Consider the following 11375-nt stretch of genomic DNA (forward strand, 5'->3'; position numbering starts at 1 on the left):
ATTATAAACAATTGATATAATTTTCTAGTATAATTAATTAATCTCACTTATTGATTAATAAATATTTATTAACATTTTAAATAATAAATCAACTTATTAATTTCTAATTACTTATTTATACTTCAATAAATAATAAATTAATTCATCTGGTTTAAATTCTTACTAAACAATCTTAAGCCAAATCTATAACTCATACAAACACATGCAATTATTGTATCACTAACATGATGCAACAACAAACATATTTCAAACGATACTTGTTCGAGTCATAGCATCTTTATAGTCTTTACTCATATTTACACATGACATGTCTTTTTGACAAACCAAATGGCCTTTAACCTAGCGATAAAGAGTAACTCTCTCAAATGAGCGGTCATGGGTTCAAGTCTCATTAAGAGACATATGTAGTGTTTAGGATTAGATTAGGAATAGGATAGATTGCTCTTTCAAAAAAATGTCTTTTTGACAAATACTAAGACCATCTAAACCCCTATAGATGTTTAGTCCTATGTATCACCACCACAAACATAACAAACAACATGCATAAATGAGCCTTCAGCATGACTAGACTGCATCGTAGGGCCTACAACCTATTTGGATCGCTCACGAGCCTTCGACATGACCGGACCGCCTCACAGGGCCTACAACCTGTCCAGACCACTCGCCGGGCCTTCAGCCTGACTGGAACGCCTCGCAGGGTCTACACTCTATCTGGGTCGTCCTGGATATCTTGGCCTTCAGCACAAAGTAGGACCGCCTCAACCCAACCATACATAACATGTCGACATATACAACATAACAAATAAACATATAACCAATAAACATACAAACATGCAGATGTACAGATCACTAGCACATGCTAGCATCCTATATACCAATATACAAATCTAACAGATCACTACAACGTAGCAACATACGATGAACCATGACATTAATCCAATGGGCCGGCCTTGGTGCCTTCGACCCGTAAGTATAGTGAGGAAAACTCACCTTATAGCTTGTCGAAATATTGATAACTACTCTGATCCCGAATACCTGCTCCACCCAAGTCCTGAATGTCCAAACATGTCCCATCAATAAAATAATGACAATGTCCTAAATTACCCTTAGTCAAAATTGGTCAAAATTAACATGTCCAAAGAGGTAACACATCCGAGTCGACTCATGCTTCGTACGCGGGGTGTACTTCAGCTTGACCGTAGAAGGGGTGGTTGACCGCGTACGTGCTGCATACTCAGGGTTACACAGGGTGTATGCCCAGACTTCCCAAAACTACATTAAGAGCTTAATGCATTAAGCTCTCACGTCCAACTTTTAGATCCAAGCCTAGAATACTACTAAGAGTCATCAAGTCTCAAACTTTATGACTTTGCATGTCCATAAAGTGCTTAATCCACAAAATCTCAACCTCGTAATGCTTTAAGACCTCCAGTGACATGCATCGAGCAAAACCAACCATCAAGACCATGCCTTTATGACTTAAGACCCTGCAAGGTCTGAAAGGACGACTTAATGAGTCAAGAACATATCGTGCTCAAGAATCACCATCTTAGGGACCAAAAAGTGTCTTAAAGGGATGAAATTCTTAGATCTACAAGATGAAATGGTAAAGTTACAAGCTTTTTACCTTTTGGAGGTTGTTATCAAGATAGAAATCACAGATCCAAGGTACTTCCCAATTTTAAGCTCTTCACTCTACACTCTTCTCCTTCAAGGACTCTTCTAAACACTCCAATAGGCTCCAAAAAGGCACTCTTTCACTTAGAGTTTGCTTAAGGGTCATTCACATATAGGGAGGCTGAAGTAAGAAAGGGCCATGAGGTTATAGTGACGTTTATATAGGGCCAAAACCCTAAAAATTAGGGTTTGGGCATCCTATGTGTATGCCATGTGTACGAGGTGTACACCCAACGTACTAGGGTCCGCCCTGGTATGCTCAGCATATGCTTCGTATGCCCAACGTACTAACCCAAGCCTAATTTTTTTTACCATAATGCCACTAAGGGACATTCATGCAATCTTTTCCCTTTCCAAGGGCTAAATTACAATATTATTCAAACATAGGATCGATATTGAAATTAAATTGACATCCGGATGTTACACCTCGGAAATACGAGATCATTCATAACAAGAACGCCTAAATCTGATTTCATATGAGTAAGTTATAATTTTTCGTAATGACACGATACAATAGTATGTGTCATAGAGTACAAAATATAGATTGGTCACTTGTTAGACAAAACTATACAAACGAAAGTTGATGTTTATGAAAATAGGAATCTATCGACATAGAAAACATGGAGAATGGAGCTTGCATGCGAAAAATATGGATGAAACTTTGTCCCTACTCTTCAGATGTGGTGAAATCAATACAAATTTATAAATTTGATATTGACTGAGATATAGCTAATGGAGTCTAAATGAGAGTTTTAGTACTCGTTGGTACGAAGCCATAGATATAAGGAATGTTGAAAATGGAACTCGTATTCAAAATATATAGACGAAACTTGGTCCCTACTCTTCAGACGCAACTAATTCGATACAAATTTGTAAATTTAAGATATAATGAGAATTAGCCAAAGAATTCTAAATGAAAGTTGTAGTAAGTCAGTGATATAAAGAACATTAATAATGGAGCTCGTACGAGCAAGATACAGACAAAAAATACTAGAAACATTTTCTTTATTTCTTGTTTAAAATTATTCAAACTCTCTCGGGAGTTCTTCTTTCTTTCTTGTCTGATTACTTCTAATTTTAGGGTATTTTAGCTAAGATCTGAGTCGTCAGAGATCCGACAAAAAAAAGTTTTCAAATTTGAAGTTCTACCCGCAAGCTTTCTGAACTTCTGTTAGAAAATCTGGTAAGTTAAGTTGCACTTATTATGCTTTAAGTACAACGTATATTTATGTTTATAATCATTATTATGAACTTATAAATAAGATTTATCAATAATACTAGTCGTTATATTGACCGATCTACATTTGGTAATGATACCAAGCCTATATTTTGCGAGGGTTTAAAGTGGTTTTTCCAAACAATATATCTTTATATGCCAAACAGATCATACTTCCGATACGGTCTTACCTGGTCGTTTCTTATCAGAATTAATCCAATATTCTTTTGGGACTATTGATAAATATGAGAAAGACATTATAACGATGAAACCTTATATATACAAATGAATACTAAGGCTTAGTAATATTCGCGTTTAGGTCGTTTTAAAGGGAAATCTGAAGTGTCGGTCTTCCCGCGAGTCTTCCAATTATATAATGTGAGTTCTTAGTTACTTTCATGAACATTATTTTAATACAACTATTTATTAAAAGTATTAAATATATGTTGAAATTTATACGTGAATTAAAATTGCTTATTATCTGGAATATGTGTTAAACAAAAATTTGATAAAATGCATTCTTTGAACCAGACATGGTTATTACTTAAAAATAGTAATGCATATTAAATACCTAATATTCTGTGTCGAATATATACATTGAATTTTGACAGTGTTGTTTGAATAAGGTTAGTAGCGAAGATTGATTCTAATGATTATAGCCTCGTCTAGTTTTAAACTAAGACATATTAAGGACTTTTAGATCTCATTAATTTGGATAAAAGTGTAGTCATATGATAATATAGTATAAACATGAAAACAGCTTGGAAAAATGGTTATAAGCATTATAGTATTGCTTAGTAATGAAATAATACTTATAAAGAATGTTTAGTTCAGGTTAAGTTGAAAGGATGTTAGTTGTACCCTGCATTGTAAAGATATTACATAGGCAGAAAATTTGTATTGATTATAAGTATTGTAAACTTCTTTAGTTATACCCTAAGACCATAAGAGGATGCTTAGTTCAATTAAGTTTGGATATTGGGTAGCATCATATTAAAGGTATGGGTGATATTGGTACAAAGAGGAGAATTTTGTTTCCGTACCACTATTATGAGCCCTAGGGAGGGTTCCATAAAAGTCATTTGTTGGAGTATCATACTAGTATTCATTCATTCATTTTAGATAGTCGGATAGAATGTATCTATATCAGACCACTTCTAGGTATGTCTAAGTCATCTAGAAGAGTATAGATGACCACCCTTGACTAAATTCAATCTTATGGTGTTAATGAACCATACTAATCTAGGGAAAAGGATTGTATGTTCATTCGAGTGCTCTATCCACCCTATGGTTGTCTTTGTTAACTAACGCCTACCGCCAAAGTTTCCCCAAAGCAATATAGTCAACTCGGTGTGTAACACTCGGGTCAGGTGCACATTTTTATGGAGCTTAAACTTTTGATTTTGTCCCTTCTCATGACGTGAAGAATGCTTGCTCACATCGTGAGGAGTATTTGGACTTGCACGTCATTTTGAGGCTCACGCTGTGAGAAATCCAATGCTCACAACATGAGATTAGTCTAAGGACTAAAAACCCTAATTTTTGGTATTTAAAGGAAAAAGGGGGCTAGGGTTGTTCACCCTCCATCTCTTTCACCCTCTAAGCCCCTGAGAACCTTGAGAATTATCATCCTTGTAGTCTTTAACCATTTTGGTGCTATTTCTGTCTTGAATAATAAGAGAAGAAGAGGAAAAGAGAAATCTAGTGGTGGAGTGGACAAAGTAGCAACATTATCATCACCTCTTCTTGATTTTGGAACTTTGTATGTATCAAAGATCCCAACTTTATTACATTTCATGGGTAGATCTAGGATTTTGTCCACTTTTCTTCATGATTAGCATGCTTGAGTGAAGCAAATCCATAACATTAGCAACTTTATGGATTCTAAAAGTTCCTTATCCATCAAATTGTTTAGATCTAGAAGTTGGTGAGGGATAAGAGGCATGCATGGGAGTTTGAAGCATATTTATTCACTTTTGACCTAGAATGGGTTGGATCATACTGATGGGTTTTGGTCATAAGATATCCTATGTGCTCATACAAACCCTAAAGCTTGGATCTAGGTTTCTCTATTGTACATGCTTTGAATCCAAGACTATAAACCCTAATTCTGGCATATGGCAATCAATATTAACATATAATTAGGTTTAAGATATCACCTTGATTGTTATGTAGCAATAACAATCCCAAATCTCCTTGATTTGACTTTGGAATGCTTAGAGTCACAAGTGTCACTCCTCTAATGGCTTACAAACACCAAGAGCAAATGGAGAAGGTATAAAGAGAGAGAGGAGAGAGGTTAGAATTCGTCCTTAGGACTTCTTGGGAAGGGATACACGAATTCATGAGCCAAGGGGTGTTTATATAGGTGTAGAGATAGGGTTTCAGTCATTATCCTTATCTAGTTGCTTATCCACAAAGCAACCCATAAGATAATCCTTGAATCCTTATCATAGTCGAATTCTAAGGCTTATCACTTCAAATTCGTTCATCCTATATTTAAGATAATCCTTACCTTATTTTGTAACTATCACATAATTACAAATCAACCCCTCTAGTTTAATTAAGTACACTTGATCACAAAATTAATTCCTAATTAATTATTGACCAATATTAATTAAAAAAATATGATTTCTCCTTTAATATATTATTCTTATAACATATTAATAAATCATATTATCCTCTCTCTCTCTCTCTATTTATTTCTCCAATCAAGTTGCTTTGGTGAAGGCAACCCAAAAGGACCATGCACCATCGGGTCAAGTACATACCAAAATAGTTATGGACTTAGACACTAATCCAACAGTCTCCCACTTGGATAAGTCTAATAACTATTCTGCATATGACTTCAAATCCTGATCTGCAATCGTATCTTTCCAAAGCCACTGTCAACTCTGATCCTATCAGATACGCGTGTCCTTAAGATAAGGGATCATATATTCCTCCATTCTAGATATCGTCTGAGATATGATTTCTAATCATTCTCTTTGTACTATATCTCGATCTCCGATTTATGACGACTGACTAATTGAACAAATCAAATTAGCCCTAGCCCGGCCGAGCATTTACATTTGTCATCACTAAACCATCGAGGGGCCCAAAAGATATCGTTTTTATCCTTCTTTGGATAAAAGGAATGGATAAACTTTGATACAATGCTTGCTTGCACTTACTAACCAAATCACACACAACAATATGTTTTATAACACCAAGTTACTAGTGCGTTTACATATTATCAATGTGCAACCGATTAGTAAGATACAACTCACACATCTCGGTTTCAAGAATATAAGATGTTATCGTCTCACCAATCACTCGTAATACAATTCATGGAGTGATCCAAGTGAGCGTGGGTTTAATCCAATGCTCAAATCATATTCATAAGCACTCATGAACGTTGCAGCAAACATTTGCTTATGTCTAATGCTCTTTAGACAATCCACACACCAATTCACGACAGTCTTTATTCATACCTACTTCCAACATATGAACGACTGTGGCCCGTTTAAATAATTCGATTATTCTTAATAAATTCAATTATTCTGGAAGTCAAAACATGCAAAGTGAAACACAAGAATAATACTAATCCCATATGGCCTCAACCCTTTGAGCATAAATAAAACAACTTTTATTTATCACCATATCGATTACTCATTATTTGTCGTTTCAGGTAATCAACTTCTTACTTGAATTATTACACTTGTCCCATGCTCCTAGCATGCACACAATGTTTACTTATGGTTCTTACTTTTGTGAAATAGACAAATTGAACACATTTCCAATCATTCTCATTTTACAACTCTAAATCCATTTTCTTAAGTGTAAGAATATCAAATTCTTGTTACTTATAGAATATACTAGATTCTAACACTTTATGCAACGATCCTTTCGTAATGTCACTGCACCAAAGTCACAAAGACTATTGCCAATGATATTACAAAGTCCTCTATCGGAGATTGTTACAAGACAATTCCTTAGATATGATGTCTCTCACTCAAAGTACATTCCTTTGAACATCCTTTCGCATAAAGGTTTCTAATCTAGTCATAGATTTTCAATATTCAATTCCCAATGTGGACACGCTTCCATATTTTCCATATGACAACTCATTCTTAATAGAATCTTATCTATTCGTAATGATGTCAATATGGTTCATCCAATACCATGCTTCCAACTACTCACAAGCAACCAATCCTCGTCGAACTTTGGATTGTCCTTTGATAGTTGTTTAATTATTTTAGTCAAAACCGATTCTAGTCCCTTTTCCCTCTAAATGTGCTAGACATTTGGAAAATTTTAGAATGGTCAAACATTAAAGCATTTGCAATCGATCCTATACCCGAAGCGTATGGGACACGACGCATAATGTTTTATTTTCTATGTTCTCAAAATTCGAATTGTGAAGAGGAATGCCGTAATCATAATCGAAATTTTAAGAACACACTATCTACCTTTGACTAAATTTATTAACATTCCACAACCTAATCCTTTAGATTTGAAATGAAGCATAATATTCTCTCCCTTAATTATAGCAAAACAACTATTCCATCCTTACGACTTTGCAAAGAATGACTCTTGTTTTCTATAATTAATATTGCCAATTTGCAATACTTTCCATAATAATCATACAATCATAACATTTATGCTCCCACTATCATGATGATTATTATAAAACATAACACTTATGCTCCCACTAGCTTCGACATGTATTCATAAACATCTTAACTTTCAGAAAACAATACCTATTGAATTTCTTAAGTCAATGTTTCTAATACTTAGTACTTTGATAATCTTTTATCAAGAATTCTTGAACTTATACACCTTTGCCTTAGATAGTTTATATGTGCGTCTAAACATTTAAGACTAATTGCCAAACCTCACAATTCAAATTATGGAAAGGGATACCATAACCATAATCGAATTCGAGAATGCAATTTTACAATCACTATCTTCTTAAAATCTTTCTTAGTGAAAGCATTTACTCACAATCATTTTCATGAAGGAGGAAATCTTATGACACTTAGATTTAAACGGTGTATGTGTTCCTATCCATGTGAATTTATTAAAACCAAAGTTTACGACAAATTCAAACTCATATGGACCGAACTTTGATTTCTTGCCTTATGGTAGCACAGCTGCCCACCATGTCTTCCAAGTAGTTAAGCAGCTCACCATTTCCTATCAATGTGCCTTTCATTGATCAAGATGCTTTGCTTTTTATGCGTTCAAAATGAGAACTCATAGAACTCTCATGCATAATTAACTCGATTGGATTGGCACAGAATCAAAATAATGTCATCACGATAGATTGTAAACCTTAACTCGTGTGCTAGTGATGATTGATAAGGTTTATTTGATTTGTTCTTGAAACCTTTCAAGACCATTACGACTCCCACTGACTCCTTGACATATAAGATTCTTTTGTCAATAAACATTTCTTGACAAACAAATTTTCAAGAGTTAGTGTAGCTTGTATCAAAAACACTTCATAAATTGGTCCTAGTTGGTCTTTGTCTTATTCAAGACATCACAACTTTCCACATTTGATGAATGTTATAAACCTTTAACACTTTTCACTCATTGTCACAATCTTAACTTTAATACTTGTTATTGGAACGAAGTATTATAGACTTCTTGATTTAACCATTTCTTCAATCCTTGATTCCTCTTCTTAAACATACAATTGTACTAAGACTTACTTAGAGGATCAATTGAGATATGGTTCTTAATCATTAAGACCTATCATAAAGCATAAAAGGTACTTTCCCTTCTTCTTAGAATGGAGAACCTTTTATCTTTCTGCCTACTTGATTCTTCTTATTCGTTTTGCTATTGATTTAAACCCTTTTTAATCAATTTCAAATTACACTTAATCTTATAAGTATAATCATATTTGCTAAACTTTTAGTAAATCATGACGAATGTCTTTGTTACTCTTATGGTGGACTTTGATCAACACACAACTTTGTGTGCTCGATCTCCTAGTCCTTTCATTTGACACTTTGTCAACGAATTAGTCTAATTTCCAAATATGAAATTTCTCATTCATCATGCAACCAAGTTGCGTGATTTCAAATTTCCGTCCAATTGAAATTTGGGTGATGAGAAACTCTCCCTTTTGGTAAATTCTCGACTTTTTCCATAAGAATCATATCCATTTGTTGAAAAAATATTCAAACATCAATTTTCATAACGATTTCATTGCAAGGAAGTAAACAAATAAATAAGTCAGATCAAAATTTATTTTATTTATTAAAAGCAGCGGAAAACATTTGTCCTTACAATGCAAAATCCATTGAAAACTATGTATTTCAAAATGAAAATTTCTAACAACTCTATTATAACTATCTAAGCTCAAAATCTAATCTTCAAGTCCATGCGATCAAGATCCATCTCTTGTGATTAGATTCATCTTGCTCTCTTATCAAGCTTCCTTTCTTTTCACCGATCCTTCAAAACATTCAAATGCAATCTTATCACATCATATATTAAGAATCAATGAATAGGAGCTTAACGGAGTTAGATAGTGGATTTTACCTTAAGCGTAGTCATACTTTTGACTCTCCCATCTCTTAGATCTCTTAGGTAAATAGGGCAACTTCGTCTCCAATGCCCCTTCTCTTGGCAATAAAAGCAAATTGACTCTTTTGGAACAACACATGGAACTACTTCAGACATCGCCTTTCTCTTATGATCAAACTTTTCGATCATTGCATGTATTTCGTTGCCATTGTCTATATCCATAGAGGTCTTGAAGGCAGATTCATCCATCAACTTTGCTTTTCTATTGCGCCAAACCATTGTTGATTCAGCAGCAATAAGCATATAGGTGAGATCAATAAGGGTCACGTCGTGGTTCATCATTTAGTACTCTCTTACGAACTCACTATACGAGTTAGGAAGTGACTGAAGAACCCAATCAACATCCATCGCTTCACCGACAACGGATCCCATCATTCTTAACCTATCAATGTGTGACTTCATCCCTAAGACGTGTGCACACACCGACTTGCCTTCTTTATGTTTACTTGCCAAAAGGGATTGAGTGATATTGAACCTTTCAATTTTACAATCTTGTGGGTTAGGGAGAATGATTGGAGGAGTAGGAGGAAGTGAAGCATGATTTCTTGTTCCTCGATCGAATCGTGGAATATCATCTTCATGTGGAATGCTTGTTCCACGGGATTTGGGAAGACCATAGTTGTCGAACTTTGACATCTACAAAACGGGAGAAAAAAAATTCAAGTTAGTTGATCGATTGAGTCCTTAGTAAATCACCCAAATGAGATACTAAGGCTAAGACCCAACACAATACGCTACAACCTAGAAAAGGGATGCCGTAATCTAGTTGCAGAATATTTGAAGGTAAGTGAATGACGATTCACTAATTTCCACCATGAAAAACGAAAAAGAAATCTAAGTTTTAAATCTATGAAAACTCCTAGAACCTTTGAGATTCATTGAACATTTCAATGACATGTTTAAATCTCGATATGCCCCTCTTGTTTGTGACTGGGATGCCGAGGATCACAAAGCGGGTGTGAATAACCATGCAAACTTACATGGTGCCCTCACATGTTACATTCACCTATTCGATGTGCCGGTAAACCACACACGCTCCACCGAACTATGACAAACATTGAGTAACCCTTTGCTACCTTTGCTTAGAACCATTTAGTGTGTCGGTAAACCACACACGCTCCACTAACGTCTTCGCAAGGGCACAAAGTGTAATTTCATGGAATTACATCAATTCACTTTGCCTAAGTAACTAAGATTGGGAATTTGTAAAACATTTAGTTACTTTGTATTTCATTATACTTATAATGGAAGGTTTCGTACTATCCTACCCGTTCGGCTAACGACCCTCCACTAGTCAAGAGTGCGGTGGGTAAGAGTGGATACCCATTCAATCGCCATTTTATAGGCAATTTCCTTAAACACCCCTTATAAACTAGCTTCGTGAATGAGGCCTACTAACGGTAAGACTGACTTTTACTCATACATATATATAATGTTAGACTTTTAATGTTATATATAGTATAGGGTGTATTTTATACTTTCAAAATACTAGGTGGTCTAATTTAACAATTATACTTTTAATTCAATTAAATTGTAAACCTATACTTTTATGGATTTATTAAACTTCTTTTAATTATACACCTTAATTAATTAATAAAACCATAAGGGTGTAAATTGTACTTTTCAATTCATTACTAGGGTTTTAGAATTTAACATTCCTAATTAAACTTTTAATCAACTTTTAAATTCCAAAACTTGAGGGCAAGTTTTTAAACCTTTTTCAAAACATTAGGGTTTTAACTATTTAAATTTCAAAACTTCAAAACTTTTGGGTTCAAATTTAAACTATAAAACCTAAAGGGAAAAATATGAAACTTTTCATAACAACAAGGATCAAATAACAAATAATTTTAAATTAACATTTAATCACATAATTATCCATATTTGATTTATTTAATGA

The sequence above is a fragment of the Lactuca saligna genome, chromosome 8 (genome assembly GCF_052625555.1).
Source record: "Lactuca saligna cultivar CGN05327 chromosome 8, ASM5262555v1, whole genome shotgun sequence".
Taxonomy (NCBI): Eukaryota; Viridiplantae; Streptophyta; class Magnoliopsida; order Asterales; family Asteraceae; genus Lactuca; species Lactuca saligna.